Source organism: Protopterus annectens, chromosome 6.part1, assembly GCF_019279795.1.
Source record: "Protopterus annectens isolate FY-2018-M chromosome 6.part1, PAN1.0, whole genome shotgun sequence".
Taxonomy (NCBI): Eukaryota; Metazoa; Chordata; order Ceratodontiformes; family Protopteridae; genus Protopterus; species Protopterus annectens.
The window spans coordinates 492,017,723-492,036,888 of record NC_056738.1 but is presented as its reverse complement, the minus strand read 5'-3'; positions in this window follow the sequence as shown (position 1 = coordinate 492,036,888).

Below are 19,166 nucleotides of genomic sequence, written 5' to 3'. Positions count from 1 at the left end.
ATATAAGTTTTAAAATTGGTGATTATTAATTAAAAAAAGCTAAATAAGGGTAGAAAGCACCATGATTAATTATTTAACTAATGCTTATTTAATTGTTTAATTTAAGTATGTATTTAAGGAACTGTGTGCAATAATATTGTGACTCTAATAATGCCCTTGGGATGGTGGGCGAAAGCGCTTAGTCACTGCCTTTATTTATTTTAATAACGTGAAGTTTGTTTTGCTACTGGTGTGGTTTGTTATATACTAATTTTGTTGTTTACTTCCTCAAGGTGGTACACAAAGAAGAGAGAACTACTTCTATGGTATCAGATAACACACTGGGCCTGCCTACCAGTCAGCCAGAAACATGAGATGTCAGACTCCAGGCAGAGGTCATTCAGTATTAGCCTCCAAACAAGATTCATGCTGGATAAATGGAGGACAACAACAGTCATCTCCATGTACAAAGGTGGGACACCAATGAACCCAGGTAATTATAGACACATAAGCGTGACCAGCTTCATCTGTAAGACTATAGTAAGGATCATTATAGAATTAATAAATAAGGACATAGTTAACCTTCAAGTTTTCAACCTAAGCCATTTAAGATTTGTCTAGGGCAGATCCTCACTACTTAACCTTGCCAACTTCTTCAAGAAAGTTACTGAAGCAACAGATGAGGGCAAATCAATACACACTACATATGTAAACTTCAGAAAGGCATCCAGAACCACCCCAGACTCAAGTATTGTAGATAAAGGCTCCCAGCTAAATGTAAATTCCTATGTAACTCATTAGATAGCAAACTGGATCACAAATAGAACCCAAGAAATTAGGGAACAGTTTTACATTCTCCAATGGTGCACCCCATGTTTCAGTCCTTGGACAACTCCTCCTTGACATTTACTTCTGAGGTCAAAGCAAATACTAAAGGTTTATGGCAGATCACGTTTTAAGATAACTGTGAACTTAGTGCTATCATAAACTTCCCAGCGCACACTGAAATCTACAAAGAGGGCCTTTCCCAAAACAGTGTCAAAACCATGGACTAATACTAAATTCCAAGAAATGTATAATCATATCCTTTGGCAAGCATGACTTGCTTTATGATTATAGCATTAACAAGAAACCCCTGTAAGCTGACCCTGTAGTCATGGATCTGGAAATCTACATCAACAATGAACTGTCTTTTGATCACCATGTGTCCAGTATTGCAAGGAAGTATTTTCCCATTGCACAGCTTATATCTAAAGGTATGGCATCTAGGATCAAAGATGTAATTATTCCTTTGTACTTGGCTTTCATCAGGCCAGTCACAGAATATAATGCCTCATTTGGTATATACCTGTCCAAACTGTTGTGACCACAGTGCTTTCTGACTAAAAAATCAAGGACCTAAAAACATAAAAAATTACAGACTGTCTCAAGTCCATGTCCATCTTCCTGATATTATACAAGCTATTAAGAATAGCTACTGCCTTAATTTTTCTCAGTGTTTTGGGCTTGAAACTAACTGCAGTACTTAAGAGCTTTTATATTTCAACCCCTATAAAAAGTAAGCCTAGGTGTGTCATTTATTATACTGCCCATGTCTTTAAAGTATGAAAGCACTTTACAATTTTTGTTTATAATATCCATCACTTGAAAAGTATTTTATGAATATTTTTGAACCACATTATTACTCATTCATACTTTTGAACAAACTGTAAAATCACCAGATAATCCAGCACCCAATAATAGGGGATAAATGCTCTACGATCTTTTTAAATTTGCCACCTGTATCAGTTGATGTAAAAAGGTCTCAGACTGTTCCAAAATTATTTTTTTTTCAAAAAACGTAATTGAATTAAAAAACAGAATCATCCAAAATCACTGTGGCAAGGAGAACCAATTGCCCCTTTTCAGTACTTCCTTTCTGCTGAAATGGATGGTCACTGCTCCAAATGTTCAAATATTTGTGAGATATATATGTATTAGAATTAAATGTATGATTATTGTCATCCTTAATGAATAATCTATCCAAATAATTGCTTTTTTATAGCACTTTATGCCTCACTGATATCTGTTTTAGTTTTTTTAAATATCTGACTTACTGATTTACTTCTTTTTACTAGGAAACTTATTTTAACATATTATATAGGAATACTGATAACTAACCATGTCAATTGTGTAGAATCTGTGATTATATTAAAAAGGACTAGAATATATAATCCCCCTCTACACCCCATGATGTGTGTTTGAGGGTCTTTGTGAATTTAAGATATGGCATTATTATAAACATCATAAGTGCATCAGTTTTAACCTTAGTTGTTGTTTGTCTTTCGGCTTTTCCCGGTTAGGGATTGCCACAGCGGAACTCCGGTCCGCTAATGATTGGCAGTAGATTTTCACAAGCGCTGAGGTGCCAGCTCGACATTCAACCTTCAATGAAGGCATGCCCATTTACGCATGTCTTTCGAACTGAAGAATATAAATTACATAATAAACTAAGGAATATAAGACAATTCGTTTTATGAAACCTGATAAAGAGGCTGGGCTTGTCTTGATGGATTATAATAGATATACATCTAAGATGACAAGTATTTTATATAATGAGAATAATTATGACATTTCATCTTGTAATCAAGTCATTGTTGGTTATAAGTTCTTCAACTTGGTCCTACATGACTTGTTCTTGGTGGGTCAGTCAGTATGTTGGTATATCAATTTATATACATGGCAAAACCTTGGCTACTACAGTTGTCAAAATCCCTAAGGTACATAAGTCTGTTGCGGACCCCCATTTAAGACTTATTGTAGTTGCAGGGGGTTTGCTGTCAGTCTCTTAACTCATCCACCTCAACCACCTCTCTCCAGCAGCACAACAATCCTCTCTTCTAAAATCACACATATCATGTTTTTCTTTTTATTCCTAGCATTCTCCCTACTCTAAACCACACAGTGGCATTATTAATGTTGGATAATGGTGCCTTAACCTGGCATTTATGACACTACATACGTTTTTCAGAACTACATCCAAAAGTATATCGTTTCTGGTGCATTCCTACACCACTTGGCTGAATGTCTCATGGTCATGCCTGACTTTCCAGTCCAATAACATCTCTTACTTCCATATTCTGTTATAAATCTCCACCATTCTCTTGCAGACCCCACATCCACTGACATCCCATCCACATCTATTTAGATACATACATTGATACAGATATATATTATTTATATCAATATATGTTGATTTACAGAAATGTACAAGCATTTAAACCATAGGTGATCAATGTCGGTATTTTGAAAATCAACATAGTGAAATGCAAAGCGCTATTCCTCATTAGGTAAATTGGGAGCAAGCTCTCCATACTTCCCTGACATAAATATTACAACTAAAGCTCACTGTACACAGGAATCTCTGCTGGTGCTCACAGAGAACCATGCTGGCAAGAATTCCCAAAACAAATAACCCAAAAACAGTACACCACATAATAACCTTCTGTACACCCAGCAAAACCACATGCAAAGGAACATTTACAAAACATATTAAAATAACATTCAAATCAGCATTACTTCTGATCACACATACCTGCATTCACACTTATGTGCATTCACTCTGATGTCCCAAGAAATGGTTCAAGCTCCTATACACTGAAGCAAATGCACTGCATCCTGAACTATACTTTATATATATATATATATATATATATATATATATATATATATATATATATATATATAGAGAGAGAGAGAGAGTGTGTGTGTGTGTGTGTGTGTGTGTGTGTGTGTGTGTGTGTGTGTGTGTGTGTGTGTGTGTGTATGTATACAGTATATATTGTACATTATTGACATTCACACGTCTATCCAGTCACTAAGTCAGAAGCACAAAAAAATGGTTGAAGTTCCTGTGCAGTCAAACAAATGTATTACGTCCATAACTATATCTGTATGCATCATATACAGTATATTGTACTTGATTTGTCTAGCAGTTTGATAATTTTATGATATCCATTTGCACTGTGTAATATTCATGTATTTTTGTATAGTTGCCCTTGCAATTCCTTTGCTGCTGCTGAAAATGATACACTGGATAGAACAATTACTACATTAATAAATAAAAATAAGAAAAGTAGAAATATATATTGTATGAGCTGATGAATTGCATAATATTTGTTCAAGTCTTCTCATAATAAAATGTAAAAGAGTATTGTCTTTCCTATACTTAGTTGACTGGATGGCAATAATGTATACCAATTCTAAAGCAATATATTGTCTGTATCAGGGTTGTCCTCTAAACCTTTTCCTGCATGCCATTTTCAAATAAATTTGTCTCAAACATTTCAGATAATAAGAATTCAGTGTGTTTGTGAAACTAAAATATGAAAAGACTCAGGGGAAAGATTTCTGGTGGTGAAATTACAGTTTTCAGTATTCAGTTTCTGTAAGAATGTGTCTAAGACAGATATACTAGTCTTTAACATAAGAGAAACAGTTACAAAAATAAATATAGAAAACTGCCATGTGCTTGCTATTATTAAAGCTGTTTAGAAATTAGAAAATGAATTACAGATAAAAATAAATTGCATTCAAGTACTGGATAATGATTTTGAAAATGGCTTACGTAATTTATGCTGTGAACAAATAGAAAAATAAAATGCAAAATAAACCATTATATCCTTACAAGTTGTGTCAGACATATGTTAAAAAGGAGTATAAAAGGTTGCTTTTAGACTTAGGAGCAGTATGTATGTTTAATTTATGTAATAGTTAACAGCTGGCATGGGATTAAAGGCACCATTTGAAGAAACATTTTGTGTTTTTGTCAAAAAAAAAAAGAATGAAATTAAATCAGGTTGAGATTTGAACAGTGTTGAAACATGCATAGCATATACGTGTATATCTGTCTGATATATATATATATATATATATATATATATATATATATATAGGGTCTATATTACATAATCGAAGAGACATGTCTTAGAATATGTAATCATCGACCCCTAAACACTGAAATGCGAAAACCACGAAAGGCCAAAACCACAAAATCTTTCCTAGGGAAAAAATTAGCCAGGCCATTGAAACAAGACAGACACTTCAAGTGTAATTTAAGTGGGGGCCTTCAACCCCACAACTCCCTAACTAAATATACCAACTCTGAGATCACTCTACGGTGGGGTAAAGGGTAAACTCTAGGAACGGCCAACTGAATTTTTTTCCTAGGAAAAAAATTGCAGTTTTCGCATTTTGGTATTTAGGGGTCGATGACTAGATAGTCAAAGAAGTGTCGCTTTTATTATATAGTATAGACCCTATTATTGATTTATTTATTTATTTTATTTATTTTATAGTTGTTGACCGGGCTAGTTTAGCTGGATATATATCCATTTTCAGTAGAGACCTGGGGAGAAAAGCTCCAAGCATGAGTAAATCACAGCATACAATACTTAAAAAAAATGACTAGCTTCAATTACATAGCAAGATATGATTAGAAAAAAATAAAAGATATTTTTGTGGACAATGTACAGAGACTTAGCACAGGTTTGAGAAACAATCAAGTCCTAACTCTTTAGTAGATTTCAGGTACAATCAAGCAACAGTTTATATTGTAATTTGAACATTAACATTCATTTGAAAATTAACAATCACTAAGTCAAAGAAGGAGCAAGAGAATAGGCAGGAAAATACAAGTAGCAGAAAGGTTAGCTAATAATTATTCGAGAAATGTAGAGGGGCACTAGCCCAGGAGGCAGGGGAAAAGGGGGAGGAGAAATAAGACGATGAGTATGATTCAGTCAGGCTTCGAGCAGGGACAAAGCCAATGAATTTTTAGGTGATCTTTGAGCTGTTTCTTAAAGAGTGGTGTAGATGAGAGAGAGGTGAGTGTTCTAGGAAGCTTGTTCCAGGATCTACACACAACATTGGAAAAGAGTGAGTCTCCAGCTTTGTTATTAGATTTATTATTGGCAATTAGAAGCTTATTAACTGAGCGTAATGTGGTAAGATTTTTATATGGGGAGATCAGATTAGAGAGGATAGGAGTATTAGTAGGGTGGTGCAGGATTTTTTGTGTAATCACAAGTTGATTGTATTGAAGTTGATTTTGTAGTTCTAACCATCTTAGTTGTCGAAGGTTGAGACAGTGGTGGGTTCTATAAGGGGAGCCAGTGTCAAATCTGGCTATATTATTATAGCTAGTTTCAAGTTTGGTAAGATTATGCTTTGATAGATTGGTATATATGGCTGATGCATAGAATAGGGGAAAAGTAAGATGAGTCTGGGCAATGGAGTTTCTCGCTAGTGGTGTAAGGAAGGGTTTGATTCTATACAGGGAGCCTATTTTTATTGACAGTTTTTATAGTATTGTTGATATGGTCATCAAAGCTGAGGTTATGATCAATGGTTATGCCAAGGAGATGAGCAGTAGAATCAGGGAAAATACAAGCTCCATTATCAGAGGTAATAGTGAAGTGGATCTGTGGAGATTTTTGGGTGGGAGTAAAGAGTAATAGTTTAGTTTTTTGGGGGTTAAGGAGGAGGCAACGATGGGTGAACCACTTTTCAACGGAGTTAAATACAGTTTGAGTAAGGGTCTGGAGAGAGGAAGAAGACTTAGCAGTACAGATTAGAGTAGAGTCATCAGCATATTGTATGCAGGTGGTTTGTGGAAAAGCAGTATGGAGATCATTAATAAAAATGGAAAAAAGAAGAGGGCCTAGGATAGAGCCTTGAGGGACACCAGTGTTCACAGGGAGGGGTGTGGACAGATTATTGTCCCAGAGTAGTGCTTGCTGTCTATTTTCTAGATAGGATTTAAACCAAAGAATTGCTTGTGGGTCAAGAGATTGGGCTTTTAGCATATTGATAAGTAAGTTATGATTGACCATATCAAAGGCTTTTGATAGGTCAATAAATAGAGCAGATGAGAGAGAGTTATTGTTTCAATTCCTGTTTATACAGTCAGTAAACGTTAGCAGGGCAGTAGTAGTGCTATGAAAGGACCTAAAACTGTGTTGGCAGTTAGCAAGTAAGTTATTGTGGAGAAGGTGCTGAAGTAGTTGATGGTGAATACATTTTTCCATTATTTTGGCTAATGGAGAGAGTACAGCAATTGGTCGGTAGTTGGAGATATCAGTGGATTTACCTCCTTTGTGCAAGGGGATTATAAGGGCGACTTTCTATATGGAAGGTATGTATCCTTCTGTGATTGTTCTGTTTATAAGGATGTATATGGGGTTAGCTATGGCTTTAGCAGCTATTTTGAAGGTATTCTGCTGGCAGGCAGTCAGCAGAGGGGGTGCAAGGTTAGAGTTTTTGAAGGAGTTTGCAGATAAAGGATGTTGACACAGGTTGTATCTGTAAGGAGGGAAGTGAACTGTCTGTATATTGTGAAGGGGGGAGGTTAATGGGTGCTAGTGTTTTTATTAGAGTTTGAATAGCTTCAATCAAGTAATTGTTAAAAGCATTAGCTATTTGCAGAGGATTATTATCGGGAATAGAGCAGGGGGATGGAGTTCTAGCCTGCCCTGGTTTGAGAAGTTTATTAATGCCTGACCAAAACTTTTGAGGGTTTTTAGAGTGTGATTGTTGAAGGTGAGAATAGTAGTTTTTTTTGTCTAAGATTATGTTCTTTTTGATAGCATTTCTTAACTGTTTAAAATATAGGTGGTCTGCAGAGCTTTTAGAGGCTCTCCATTTTGCCCATATTTTGTTCCGTAGGAACATTTTTTTCTCTAGTTTGTTTTGTGAGCCAAGGGGCTTTTTTGGTCCTAACTCTGGAATTAAGAAGGGGGCATTGCTGTTTAGAATTTGAAGGAATGTAGAATTAAAGTAAGAGACTGCTTCATCCAGACTAACTTGCTTTAGAGTTGACCAGTTACAGGCTTTTAGCTCATTTTGAAAGTTTTCTGCTTTGAAGTGTTTTTTCGAACTGTAGGTAAAATAATTGTTATTATTAGGGCTGTATTTCTTTTGTTTTATTATGTAGGTTAGAAAGTGATCACTAATGTCATCTGGGAGAGTTCCTGTTTTGTAAGTTTTAGGGTGACTGTTTATAAGGATCCAGTCAAGAGTAGTTTCTTTATTACTAGGTTTATGGATTCTAGTGGGGAAGTTTATTATTTGAGTGAAACCAAATAGATTAATTAATAGAATAATACGTGTATATATGTCTGATATACAGACACACACACACACACACACACACACACACACATATATATATATATATATATATATATATATATATATATATATATATATATATATCCGTATGAATACCTATACATCTATATCTAGATTGGGACTATAGTGAATAAGTGTCACTTCATTGCAGTTCAGAAGAACAGTCATATGCAGTTATATATGAATTACTTCCTGTCTGTCAAGAGCTTATTTGTAACATCCCTTTGGTCAGAAACATTTAGTCAGTTTACTTTTCCATGGAACAGTGGATTCTGGTAACTTTCTGTTTTTTATAACTGAACCATTCAAGAACTGAAGCTGATCTCAGGCAGTATTGCAAAAGCAGATTACTTGTTTTGCTATTATTATTTTGTAGGTGTAATGTACTGTGTTACTACGGTGGTGGTGCTGCGGTAGCATTGTCGCCTCACAGTAAGACACTGTCCTGTTCGATTCTCAGCTAGAGCATCTTCTGTGTGGAGACATGCGTGAATGGGCGTACCTTCGTTGTAGGTTGTGTGTCAGGGCTGGCAGCTTGGCATGTAAAAATCCACTGCCAATCATTAGCGGACCGGAGTTCCACTGCGGCGACCCTAACTGGAAAAAGCCAAAAGGCACAACAAGGAGTAATGTACTGTGTTGGTAACATCAGCAAAGACATAGATACTTTGTTCAGTTGTTTTATTTTCCTTGGTTTATATCAAGTTAAATAGGTGTTGTGAACTGTATTGCATTGTTGATAGCGTATATCTTCAATGGTTTATGACTGACCAATCACTTCAAAAGTCACTTAAAGTCGTTTTTGTGTTGTTTAACTGTTGTAGGCTACACACTCAAGTGCACTAGCCTCTTTAAAACATTTACAGTGTTTCTTGTGTAAGTTACTGTTGTTCTGCAAAAAATATATATATATCCTTGTTTCCTGCATTTTCTAAACTAGAGTAGTCCAGATTTCAGTTTTTGCTGAATTCTGGGCTGTGGTATAAGTTCCTGTGTTGCCCATATCATTACTTGGATAGGAGGAAGCTTCTCTGTTCAAAAGTGAGAGTGGGGAGCTTTGAGCAGCATATCTGTCCCAAGAGGAGTGGTCTCAGCCCAGCAACTAGTAGCTTATTGGTCATTTTGGGCTAATTCCTTTCTCTTTCAAGCTCCCTGCCTTAAAACCCTCATTTGCACAGTTTTACACTTGTATCTAACTCAGCACAGCTCCTCGTGGTGTCCTGCAGAGTGCTACAAGCAGCAGAGAGACAAAAGAGAGACTTTCAAAAGATTAAGTATTTTTTCTTTGCCATTCTACCTGCAACTGCATTTTCTTGTCGAAAAGCGAGATTCTAGCTTATCTAAGATTTTAAAAGCATTGTTTTTTGTATTTTTTACTGTTTTTGCACTTCAAAAGTCATTTAAAGACATTTTTGTGTTGTTTAACTGTTGTAGGCTACACACTCAAGTGCACTAGCCTGTTTAAAGCATTTACAGTGTTTCTTGTGTAAGTTACTGTTGTCCTGCAACAACAAAAAAATATCCTTGTTTACCGCCTTTTCTAAACTAGAGTACTCAAGATTTCAGGTTTTGCTGAATTCCGGGCTATGGTATAAGTTCCTGTGTTGCCCATATCCTTACTTGAATAGGAGGAAGCTTCTCTGTTCAACAGTGAGAGTGGGGAGCTTTGAGCAGCCAATCTCACCCTGGAGGAGTGGTCTCAGCCCAGCAACTAGTAGCTTATTGGCCGTTTTGGGCTAATTCCTATCTCTTTCAAGCTCCCTGCCTTAAAACCTGTATTTGCATGGTTTTGTGCTTGTATCTAACTCAGCACAGCTCCTCGTGGTGTCCTGCATAGTGCTACAAGCAGCAGAGAGACAAAAGACAGACTTTCAACAGATTAAGTATTTTTTCTTTGCCTTTCTACCTACGACTGCATTTTCTCACCGAAAAGCGAGTTTCTAGCTTATCTAAGATTTAAAAAGCATTGTTTTTTTTGTATTTTTTACTGTTTTTACACTTCAAAAGTCATTTAAAGTCATTTTTGTGTTGTTTAAATGTTGTAGGCTACACACACAAGTGCACTAGCTTGTTTAAAGCATTTACGGTGTTTCTTGTGTAAGTTACTGTTGTTCTGCAAAAAATATATATATATCCTTGTTTCCCACCTTTTCTAAACTAGAGTAGTCCAGATTTCAGGTTTTGCTGAATTCTGGGCTGTGGTATAAGTTCCTGTCTTGCCCATATCATTACTTGGATAGGAGGAAGCTTCTCTGTTCAAAAGTGAGAGTGGGGAGCTTTGAGCAGCATATCTGTCCACAGAGGAGTGGTCTCAGCCCAGCAACTAGTAGCTTATTGGTCATTTTGGGCTAATTCCTTTCTCTTTCAAGCTCCCTGCCTTAAAACCCTCATTTGCACGGTTTTGCACTTGTATCTAACTCAGCACAGCTCCTCGTGGTGTCCTGCAGAGTGCTACAAGCAGCAGAGAGACAAAAGAGAGACTTTCTACAGATTAAGTATTTTTTCTCTGCCTTTCTACCTGTGACTGCATTTTCTCACCGAAAAGCGAGTTTCTAGCTTATCTAAGATTTAAAAAGCATTGTTTTTTCAATTTCTTATTGTTTTTGCACTTCAAAAGTCATTTAAAGTCATTTTTGTGTTGTTTAACTGTTGTAGGCTACACACTCAAGAGTGTTAGCCTATTTAAAACATTTACAGTGTTTCTTGTGTAAGTTACTGTTGTTCTGCAAAAAATATATATATATATCCTTGTTTCCCACCTTTTCTAAACTAGAGTAGTCCAGATTTCAGGTTTTGCTGAATTCTGGGCTGTGGTATAAGTTCCTGTGTTACCCATATCCTTACTTGGATAGGAGGAAGCTTCATTGTTCAGCAGTGAGAGTAGGGAGCTTTGAGCAGCCTATCTGTCCCTGGTGGTGTGGTCTCAGCCCAACAACTAGTAGCTTATTGACCATTTTGGGCAAATTTCTATCTCTTTCAAGCTTCCTGCCTTAAAACCCACATTTGCGTGGTTTTGCACTTGTATCTAACTCAGCACAGCTCCTCGTGGTGTCCTGCAGAGTGCTACAAGCAGCAGAGAGACAAAAGAGAGACTTTCAACAGATTGAGTAATTTGTTTCTCTGCCTTTCTACCTGCGAAAGCATTTTCTCACCAAAAAGTGAGTTTCTAGCTTATCTAAGATTTTGAAAGCATTGTTTTTTGTATTTTTTACTGTTTTTGCACTTCAAAAGTTGTTTAAAGTCATTTTTGTGTTGTTTAACTGCTATAGGCTACACACGCAAGTGTGCTAGCCTGTTTAAAGCATTTACAGTGTTTCTTGTGTAAGTTACTGTTGTTTTGCAAAAAAAAAATATCCTTGTTTCCCTCCTTTTCTAAACAAGAGTAGTCCAGATTTCAGATTTTGATGAATTCTGGGCTGTGGTATAACTTACTGTGTTGCCCATATCCTTACTTGATAGGAGGAAGCTTCTCTGTTCACCAGTGAGACTGGGGAGCTTTGAGCTGCCTATCTGTCCCTGGATGAGTTGTCTCAGCCCAGCAACGAGTAGCTTATTGGCCATTTTGGGCTAATTCCTATCTCTTTAAAGTTCCCTGCCTTAAAACCCGCATTTGCGCTGTTTTGCACATGTATCTAACTCAGCACAGCTCCTCGTGGTGTCCTGCAGAGTGCTACAAGCAGCAGAGAGACAAAAGAGAGACTTTCAACAGATTAAGTATTTTTTCTCTGCCTTTCAACCTGCGACTGCATTTTCTCACAGAAAAGCGAGTTTCTAGTTTATCTAACATTTAAAAAGCATTGGTGTTTGTATTTTTTATGGTTTTGCACTTCAAAAGTCATTTAAAGTCGTTTTTGTGTTGTTTAACTGTTGTAGGCTACACACTCAAGTGCACTAGCCTGTTTAAAGCACTTACAGTGTTTCTTGAATAAGTTACTGTTGTTCTGCAAAAAAAAAAACAAAAAAAAAATATCCTTGTTTCCCTCATTTCTAAACTAGAGTAGTCCAGATTTCAGGTTTTGCTGAATTCTGGGCTGTATAAGTTCCTGTGTTGCCCATATCCTTACTTGGATAGGAGGAAGCTTCTCTGTTCACCAGTGAGAGTGGGGAGCTTTGAGCAGCCTATCTGTCCCTGGTGGAGTGGTCTCAGCCCAGCAACTAGTAGCTTATTGGCCGTTTTGGGCTAATTTCTATCTCTTTCAAGCTCCCTGCCTTAAAACCCGCATTTGTGTGGTTTTGCTCTTGTATCTAACTCAGCACAGCTCCTCGTGGTGTCCTGCAGAGTGCTACAAGCAGCAGAGAGACAAAAGAGAGACTTTCAACAGATTAAGTATTTTTTCTCTGCCTTTCTACCTGCGACAGCATTTTCTCACCGAAAAGCGAGTTTCTAGCTTATCTAAGATTTTGAAAGCATTTTTTTGTATTTTTTACTGTTTTTGCACTTCAAACATTGTTTAAAGTCATTTTTGTGTTGTTTAACTGTTGTAGGCTACACATTCAAGTGTGCTAGCCTGTTTAAAGCATTTACAGGGTTTCTTGTGTAAGTTACTGTTGTTCTCCAAAAAAAAAATATCCTTGTTTCCCACCTTTTCTAAACTAGAGTAGTCCAGATTTCATGTTTTGCTGAATTCTGGGCTGTGGTATAAGTTACTGTGTTGCCCATATCCTTACTTGGATAGGAGGAAGCTTCTCTGTTCACCAGTGAGAGTGGGGAGCTTTGAGTAGCCTATCTGTCCTTGGAGGAGTGGTCTCAGCCCAGCAACTAGTAGCTTATTGTCCGTTTTGGTCTATTTCCAATCGCTTTCAAGCTCCCTGCCTTAAAATCCACATTTGCACTGTTTTGCACTTGTATCTAACTCAGCACAGCTCCTCGTGGTGTCCTGCAGAGTGCTACAAGTAGCAGAGAGACAAAAGAGAGACTTTCCACAGATTAAGTATTTTTTCTGTGCCTTCCTACCTGCAACTGCATTTTCTCACCAAAAAGCAGGTTTCTAGTTTATCTAAGATATAAAAAGCATTGTTTTCTGTATTTTTTCCTGTTTCTGCACTTCAGAAGTCATTTAAATTCATTTTTGTGTTGTTTAACTGTTGTAGGCTACACACTCAAAGTGTGCTAGCCTGTTTAAAGAATTTAGAGTGTTTCTTGTGTAAGTTACTGTTGTTCTGCAAAAAATATATATATATATCCTTGTTTCCTGCCTTTTCCTAAGCTAGAGTAGTCCAGATTTCAGGTTCTGCTGAATTCTGGGCTGTGGTATAAGTTCCTGTGTTACACATATCCTTACTTGAATAGGAGGAAGCTTCTCTGTTCACCAGTGAGAGTGGCGAGCTTTGAGCAGCCTATCTGTCCCTGGTGGAGTGGTCTCAGCCCAGCAAATAGTAGCTTATTGGCCGTTTTGGGCTAATTTCTATCTCTTTCAAGCTTCCTGCCTTAAAACCCGCATTTGTGCGATTTTGCACTTGTAACTTATTCAGTACAGCTCCTCGTGGTGTCCTGCAGAGTGCTACAAGCAGCAGAGAGACAAAAGCAAGACTTCCAACTGATTAAGGATTTTTTCTCTGCCTTTCTACCTGTGACAGCATTTTCTCACAGAAAAGCGAGTTTCTAGCTTATCTAAGATTTTGAAAGCCTTGTTTTTTGTATTTTTTACTGTTTTTGCACTTCAAAAGTCATTTAAAGTCATTTTTGTGTTGTTTAACTGTTGTAGGCTACACACTCAATTGCGCTAGCCTGTTTAAAGCATTTACAGTGTTTCTTGTGTAAGATACTGTTGTTCTGCAAAAAAAAAAAATAATATCCTTGTTTCCTGCCTTTTCTGATCTGTAGTAGTCGGATTTCAGGTTTTGCTGGATTTTGGGCTGTGGTATAAGTTTATTTGTTGCCCATATCCTTACTTGGTTAGGAGGAATCTTCCCTGTTCACCAGTGAAATTGGGGAGCTTTGAGCAGCCTATCTGTCCCTGGAGAAGTGGTCTCAGCCCAGCAACTAGTAGCTTACTAAAGAGAGCCTTTCAGCAGAGTATTTTTTCTCTGCCTTTCAACCTGCAACTGCATTTTCTCACAGAAAAGCGACTTTTTAGATTATATAAGATTTAAAAAGCATTGTTTTTTATATTTTTTACTGGTTTTCACTTCAAAAGTCATTTAAAGTTGTTTTTGTGTTATTTAACTGTTGTAGGCTACACACTCAAGTGTGCTAGCCTGTTTAAAGCATTTACAGGGTTTCTTGTGTAAGTTACTGTTGTTCTGCAAAAAAAAAAAAAATATCCTTGTTTCCTGCCTTTTCTAAACTAGAGTAGCCCAGATTTGAGGTTTTGCTGAATTCTGGGCAATGGAATAAATTACTGTGTTGCCCATATCCTTACATGGATATGAGGAAGCTTCTCTGTTCACCAGTGAGAGTGGGGAGCTATGAGTAGCCTATCTGTCCCTGGAGGAGTGGTCACAGCCCAGCAACTAGTAGCTTATTGGCTGTTTTGGGCTAATTCCTATCTCTTTCAAGCTCCCTGCCTTAAAACCCGCATTTGCGCTGTTTTGCACTTGTATCTAACTCAGCACAGCTCCTCGTGGTGTCCTGCAGAGTGCTAAAAGTAGCAGAGAGACAAAAGAGAGACTTTCAACAGATTAAGTATTTTTTCTCTGACTTTCTACCTGCAACTGCATTTTCTCACCAAAAAGAGAGTTTCTAGCATATCTAAGATTTAAAATGCATTTTTTTGTATTCTTTACTGATTTTGCATTTCAAAATTCATTTAAAGTTGTTTTTGTGCTGTTTAACTGTTGTAGGCTACACACTCAAGTGTGCTAGCCTGTTTAAAGCATTTAGAGTGTTTTGTGTTAAGTTACTGTTATTCTGCAAAAAAAAAAAATATCCTTGTTTCCTGCCTTTTCTAAACTAGAGTAGCCCAGATTTGAGGTTTTGCTGGATACTGGGCTGTGGTATAAGTTTCTGTGTTGCCCATATCCTTACTTGGATAGGAGGAATCTTCTCTGTTCACCAGTGAGATTGGGGAGCTTTGAGCAGCCTATCTGTCCCTGGAGGAGTGGTCTCAGCCGAACAACTAGCAGCTTATTGGCCATTTTGGGCTAATTTCTATCTCTTTCAAGCTCCCTGCCTTAAAACCCGCATTTGCATGGTTTTGCGCTTGTATCTAACTTAGCACAGCTCCTCATGGTGTCCTGCAGAGTGCTACAAGCAGCAGAGAGACAAAAGAGAGACTTTCAACAGATTAAGTATTTTTTCTCTGCCTTTCTACCTGTGACAGCATTTTCTCACTGAAAAGCAAGTTTCTAGCTCATCTAAGATTTTGAAAGCATTTTTTTGCATTTTTTACTGTTTTAGCACTTCAAGATTTGTTTAAAGTCATTTTTGTGTTGTTTAAATGTTGTGGGCTACAAAGTCAAGTGTGATAGCCTGTTTAAAGCATATAGAGGGTTTCTTGTGTAAGTTACTGTTGTTCTCCAAAAAAAAAATCCTTGTTTCCCACCTTTTCTAAACTAGAGTAGTCCAGATTTCATGTTTTGCTGAATTCTGGGCTGTGGTATAAGTTACTGTGTTGCCCATATCCTTACTTGGATAGGAGGAAGCTTCTCTGTTCACCAGTGAGAGTGGGGAGCTTTGAGTAGCCTATCTGACTATCTATTCCAAAGACATGCATCTGGAGCGTTTCTCCCCAGGCCTCCACTGAAAACAGGCTCTGTGGAACCTAGTCGGACATTCCCGGTCAACAAATGTTAAATAAATAAATAAAATAAAATAAAATAAATCTGTCCCTGGAGGAGTGGTCTCAGCCCAGCAACTAGTAGCTTATTAGCCGTTTTCGTCTAATTCCAATCTCTTTCAAGCTCCCTGCCTTAAAACCCACATTTGCACTGTTTTGCACTTGTATCTAACTCAGCACAGCTCCTCGTGGTGTCCTGCAGAGTGCTACAAGTAGCAGAGAGACAAAAGAGAGACTTTCCACAGATTAAGTATTTTTTCTGTGCCTTTCTACCTGCAACTGCATTTTCTCGCCAAAAAGCGGGTTTCTAGTTTATCTAAGATATAAAAAGCATAGTTTTTTTGTATTTTTTACTGTTTTTGTACTTCAAAAGTCATTTAAATTCATTTTTGTGTTGTTTAACTGTTGTAGGCTACACACTCAAAGTGGGCTAGCCTGTTTAAAGCATTTGCAGTGTTTCTTGTGTAAGTTACTGTTGTTCTGCAAAAAATATATATCCTTGTTTCCCGCTTTTTCTAAGCTAGAGTAGTCCAGATTTCAGGTTCTGCTGAATTCTGGGCTGTGGTATACGTTCCTGTGTTACCCATATCCTTACTTGAATAGGAGGAAGCTTCTCTGTTCACCAGTGAGAGTGGGGAGCTTTGAGCAGCCTATCTGTCCCTGGTGGAGTGGTCTCAGCCCAACAAATAGTAGCTTATTGGCTGTTTTGGGCTAAATTCTATCTCTTTCAAGCTTCCTGCCTTAAAACCTGCATTTGTGCGATTTTGCACTTGTATATTACTCAGTACAGCTCCTCGTGGTGTCCTGCAGAGTGCTACAAGCAGCAGAGAGACAAAAGAGAGACTTCCAACTTATTAAGGAGTTTTTTCTCTGCCTTTCTACCTGTGACAGCATTTTCTCAGAGAAAAGTGAGTTTCTAGCTTATCTAAGATTTTGAAAGCCTTGTTTTTTTGTATTTTTTACTGTTTTTGCACTTCAAATATCATTTAAAGTCGTTTTTGTGTTGTTTAACTGTTGTAGGCTACACACTCAATTGCGCTAGCCTGTTTAAAGCATTTACAGTGTTTCTTTTGTAAGTTACTCTTGTTCTGCAAAAAAAAAATATCCTTCTTTCCCTCCTTTTCTAAACTAGAGTAGTCAGATTTCAGGTTTTGCTGGATTCTGGGCTGTGGTATAAGTTTCTGTGTTGCCCATATCCTTACTTGGATAGGAGGAAGCATCTCTGTTCACCAGTGAGATTGGGGAGCTTTGAGCAGCCTATCTGTCCCTGGAGAAGTGATCTCAGCCCAGCAACTAGTAGCTTACTGGCCGTTTTGGGCTAATTCCTATCTCTTTCAAGCTTCCTGCCTTAAAACCTGCATTTGTGTGGTTTTGCGCTTGTATCTAACTCAGCACAGCTCCTCGTGGTGTCCTGCAGAGTGCTACAAGCAGCAGAGAGACAAAAGAGAGACTTTCAACAGAGTAAGTATTTTTTCTCTGCCTTTCAACCTGTGACTGCATTTTCTCACAGAAAAGCGAGTTTCTAGCTTATCTAAGATTTAAAAAGCATTGTTTTTTATATTTTTTACTGGTTTTGCACTTCAAAAGTCATTTAAAGTTGTTTTTGTGTTATTTAACTGTTGTAGGCTACACACTCAAGTGTGCTAGCCTGTTTAAAGCATTTACAGGGTTTCTTGTGTAAGTTACTGTTGTTCTGCAAAAAAAAAACTATATCCTTGTTTCCCGCCTTTTCTAAACTGGAGAAGTCCAGATTTCAGGTTTTGCTGAATTCTGGACAATGGTATAAATTACTGTGTTGCCCATATCCTTACTTGGATAGGAGGAAGCTTCTCTGTTCACCAGTGAGAGTGGGGAGCTTTGAGTAGCCTATCTGTCCCTGGAGGAGTGGTCTCAGCCCAGCAACTAGTAGCTTATTGGCTGTTTTGGGCTAATTCCTATCTCTTTCAAGCTCCCTGCCTTAAAACCCGCATTTGCACTGTTTTGTGCTTGTATCTAACTCAGCACAGCTCCTCATGGTGTCCTGCAGAGTGCTAAAAGTAGCAGAGAGACAAAAGAGAGACTTTCAACAGATTAAGTATTTTTTCTCTGACTTTCTACCTGCAACTGCATTTTCTCGCCAAAAAGAGAGTTTCTAGCTTATCTAAGATTTAAAACGCATTTTTTGTATTCTTTACTGTTTTTGCATTTCAAAATTCATTTAAAGTCATTTTTGTGTTGTTTAACTGTTGTAGGCTACACACTCAAGTGTGCTAGCCTGTTTAAAGCATTTAGAGTGTTTTGTGTGTAAGTTACTGTTGTTCTGCAAAAAAATAAAATATCCTTGTTTCCTGCCTTTTCTAAACTAGAGTAGTCCAGATTTCAGGTTTTGCTGGATTCTGGGCTGTGGTATAAGTTCCTGTGTTGCCCATATCCTTACTTGGATAGGAGGAAGCTTCTGTGTTCACCAGTGAGATTGGGGAGCTTTGATCAGCCTATCTGTCCCTGGATGAGTGGTCTCAGCCCAGTAACTAGTAGCTTATTGGCCATTTTGGGCTAATTCCTATCTCTTTCAAGCTCCCTGCCTTAAAACCCACTTTTGTGCAGTTTTGCCCTTGTATCTAATGCAGCACAGCTCCTCGTGGTGTCCTGTAGAGTGCTACAAGCAGCAGTGAGACAAAAGAGAGACTTTCAACACATTAAGTATTCTTTCTCTGCCTTTCAACCTGTGACTGCATTTTCTCACCAAAAAGAGAGTTTCTAGCATATCTAAGATTTAAAATGCATTTTTTTTGTATTCTTTACTGATTTTGCATTTCAAAATTCATTTAAAGTTGTTTTTGTGCTGTTTAACTGTTGTAGGCTACACACTCAAGTGTGCTAGCCTGTTTAAAGCATTTACAGGGTTTCTTGTGTAAGTTACTGTTGTTCTGCAAAAAAAAAAAAATTATCCTTGTATCCCGCCTTTTCTAAACTGTAGTAGTCCAGATTTCTGGTTTTGCTGAACTCTGGGCAATGGTATAAATTACTGTGTTGCTCATATCCTTACTTGGATAGGAGCAAGCTTCTCTGTTCACCAGTGAGAGTGGGGAGCTTTGAGTAGCCTATCTGTCCCTGGAGGAGTGGTCTCAGCCCAGCAACTAGTAGCTTATTGGCTATTTTGGGCTAATTCCTATCTCTTTCAAGCTCCCTGCCTTAAAACCCACATTTGCACTGTTTTGTGCTTGTATCTAAGTCAGCACAGCTCCTCATTGTGTCCTGCAGAGTGCTAAAAGTAGCAGAGAGACAAAAGAGAGACTTTCAACAGATTAAGTATTTTGTTTC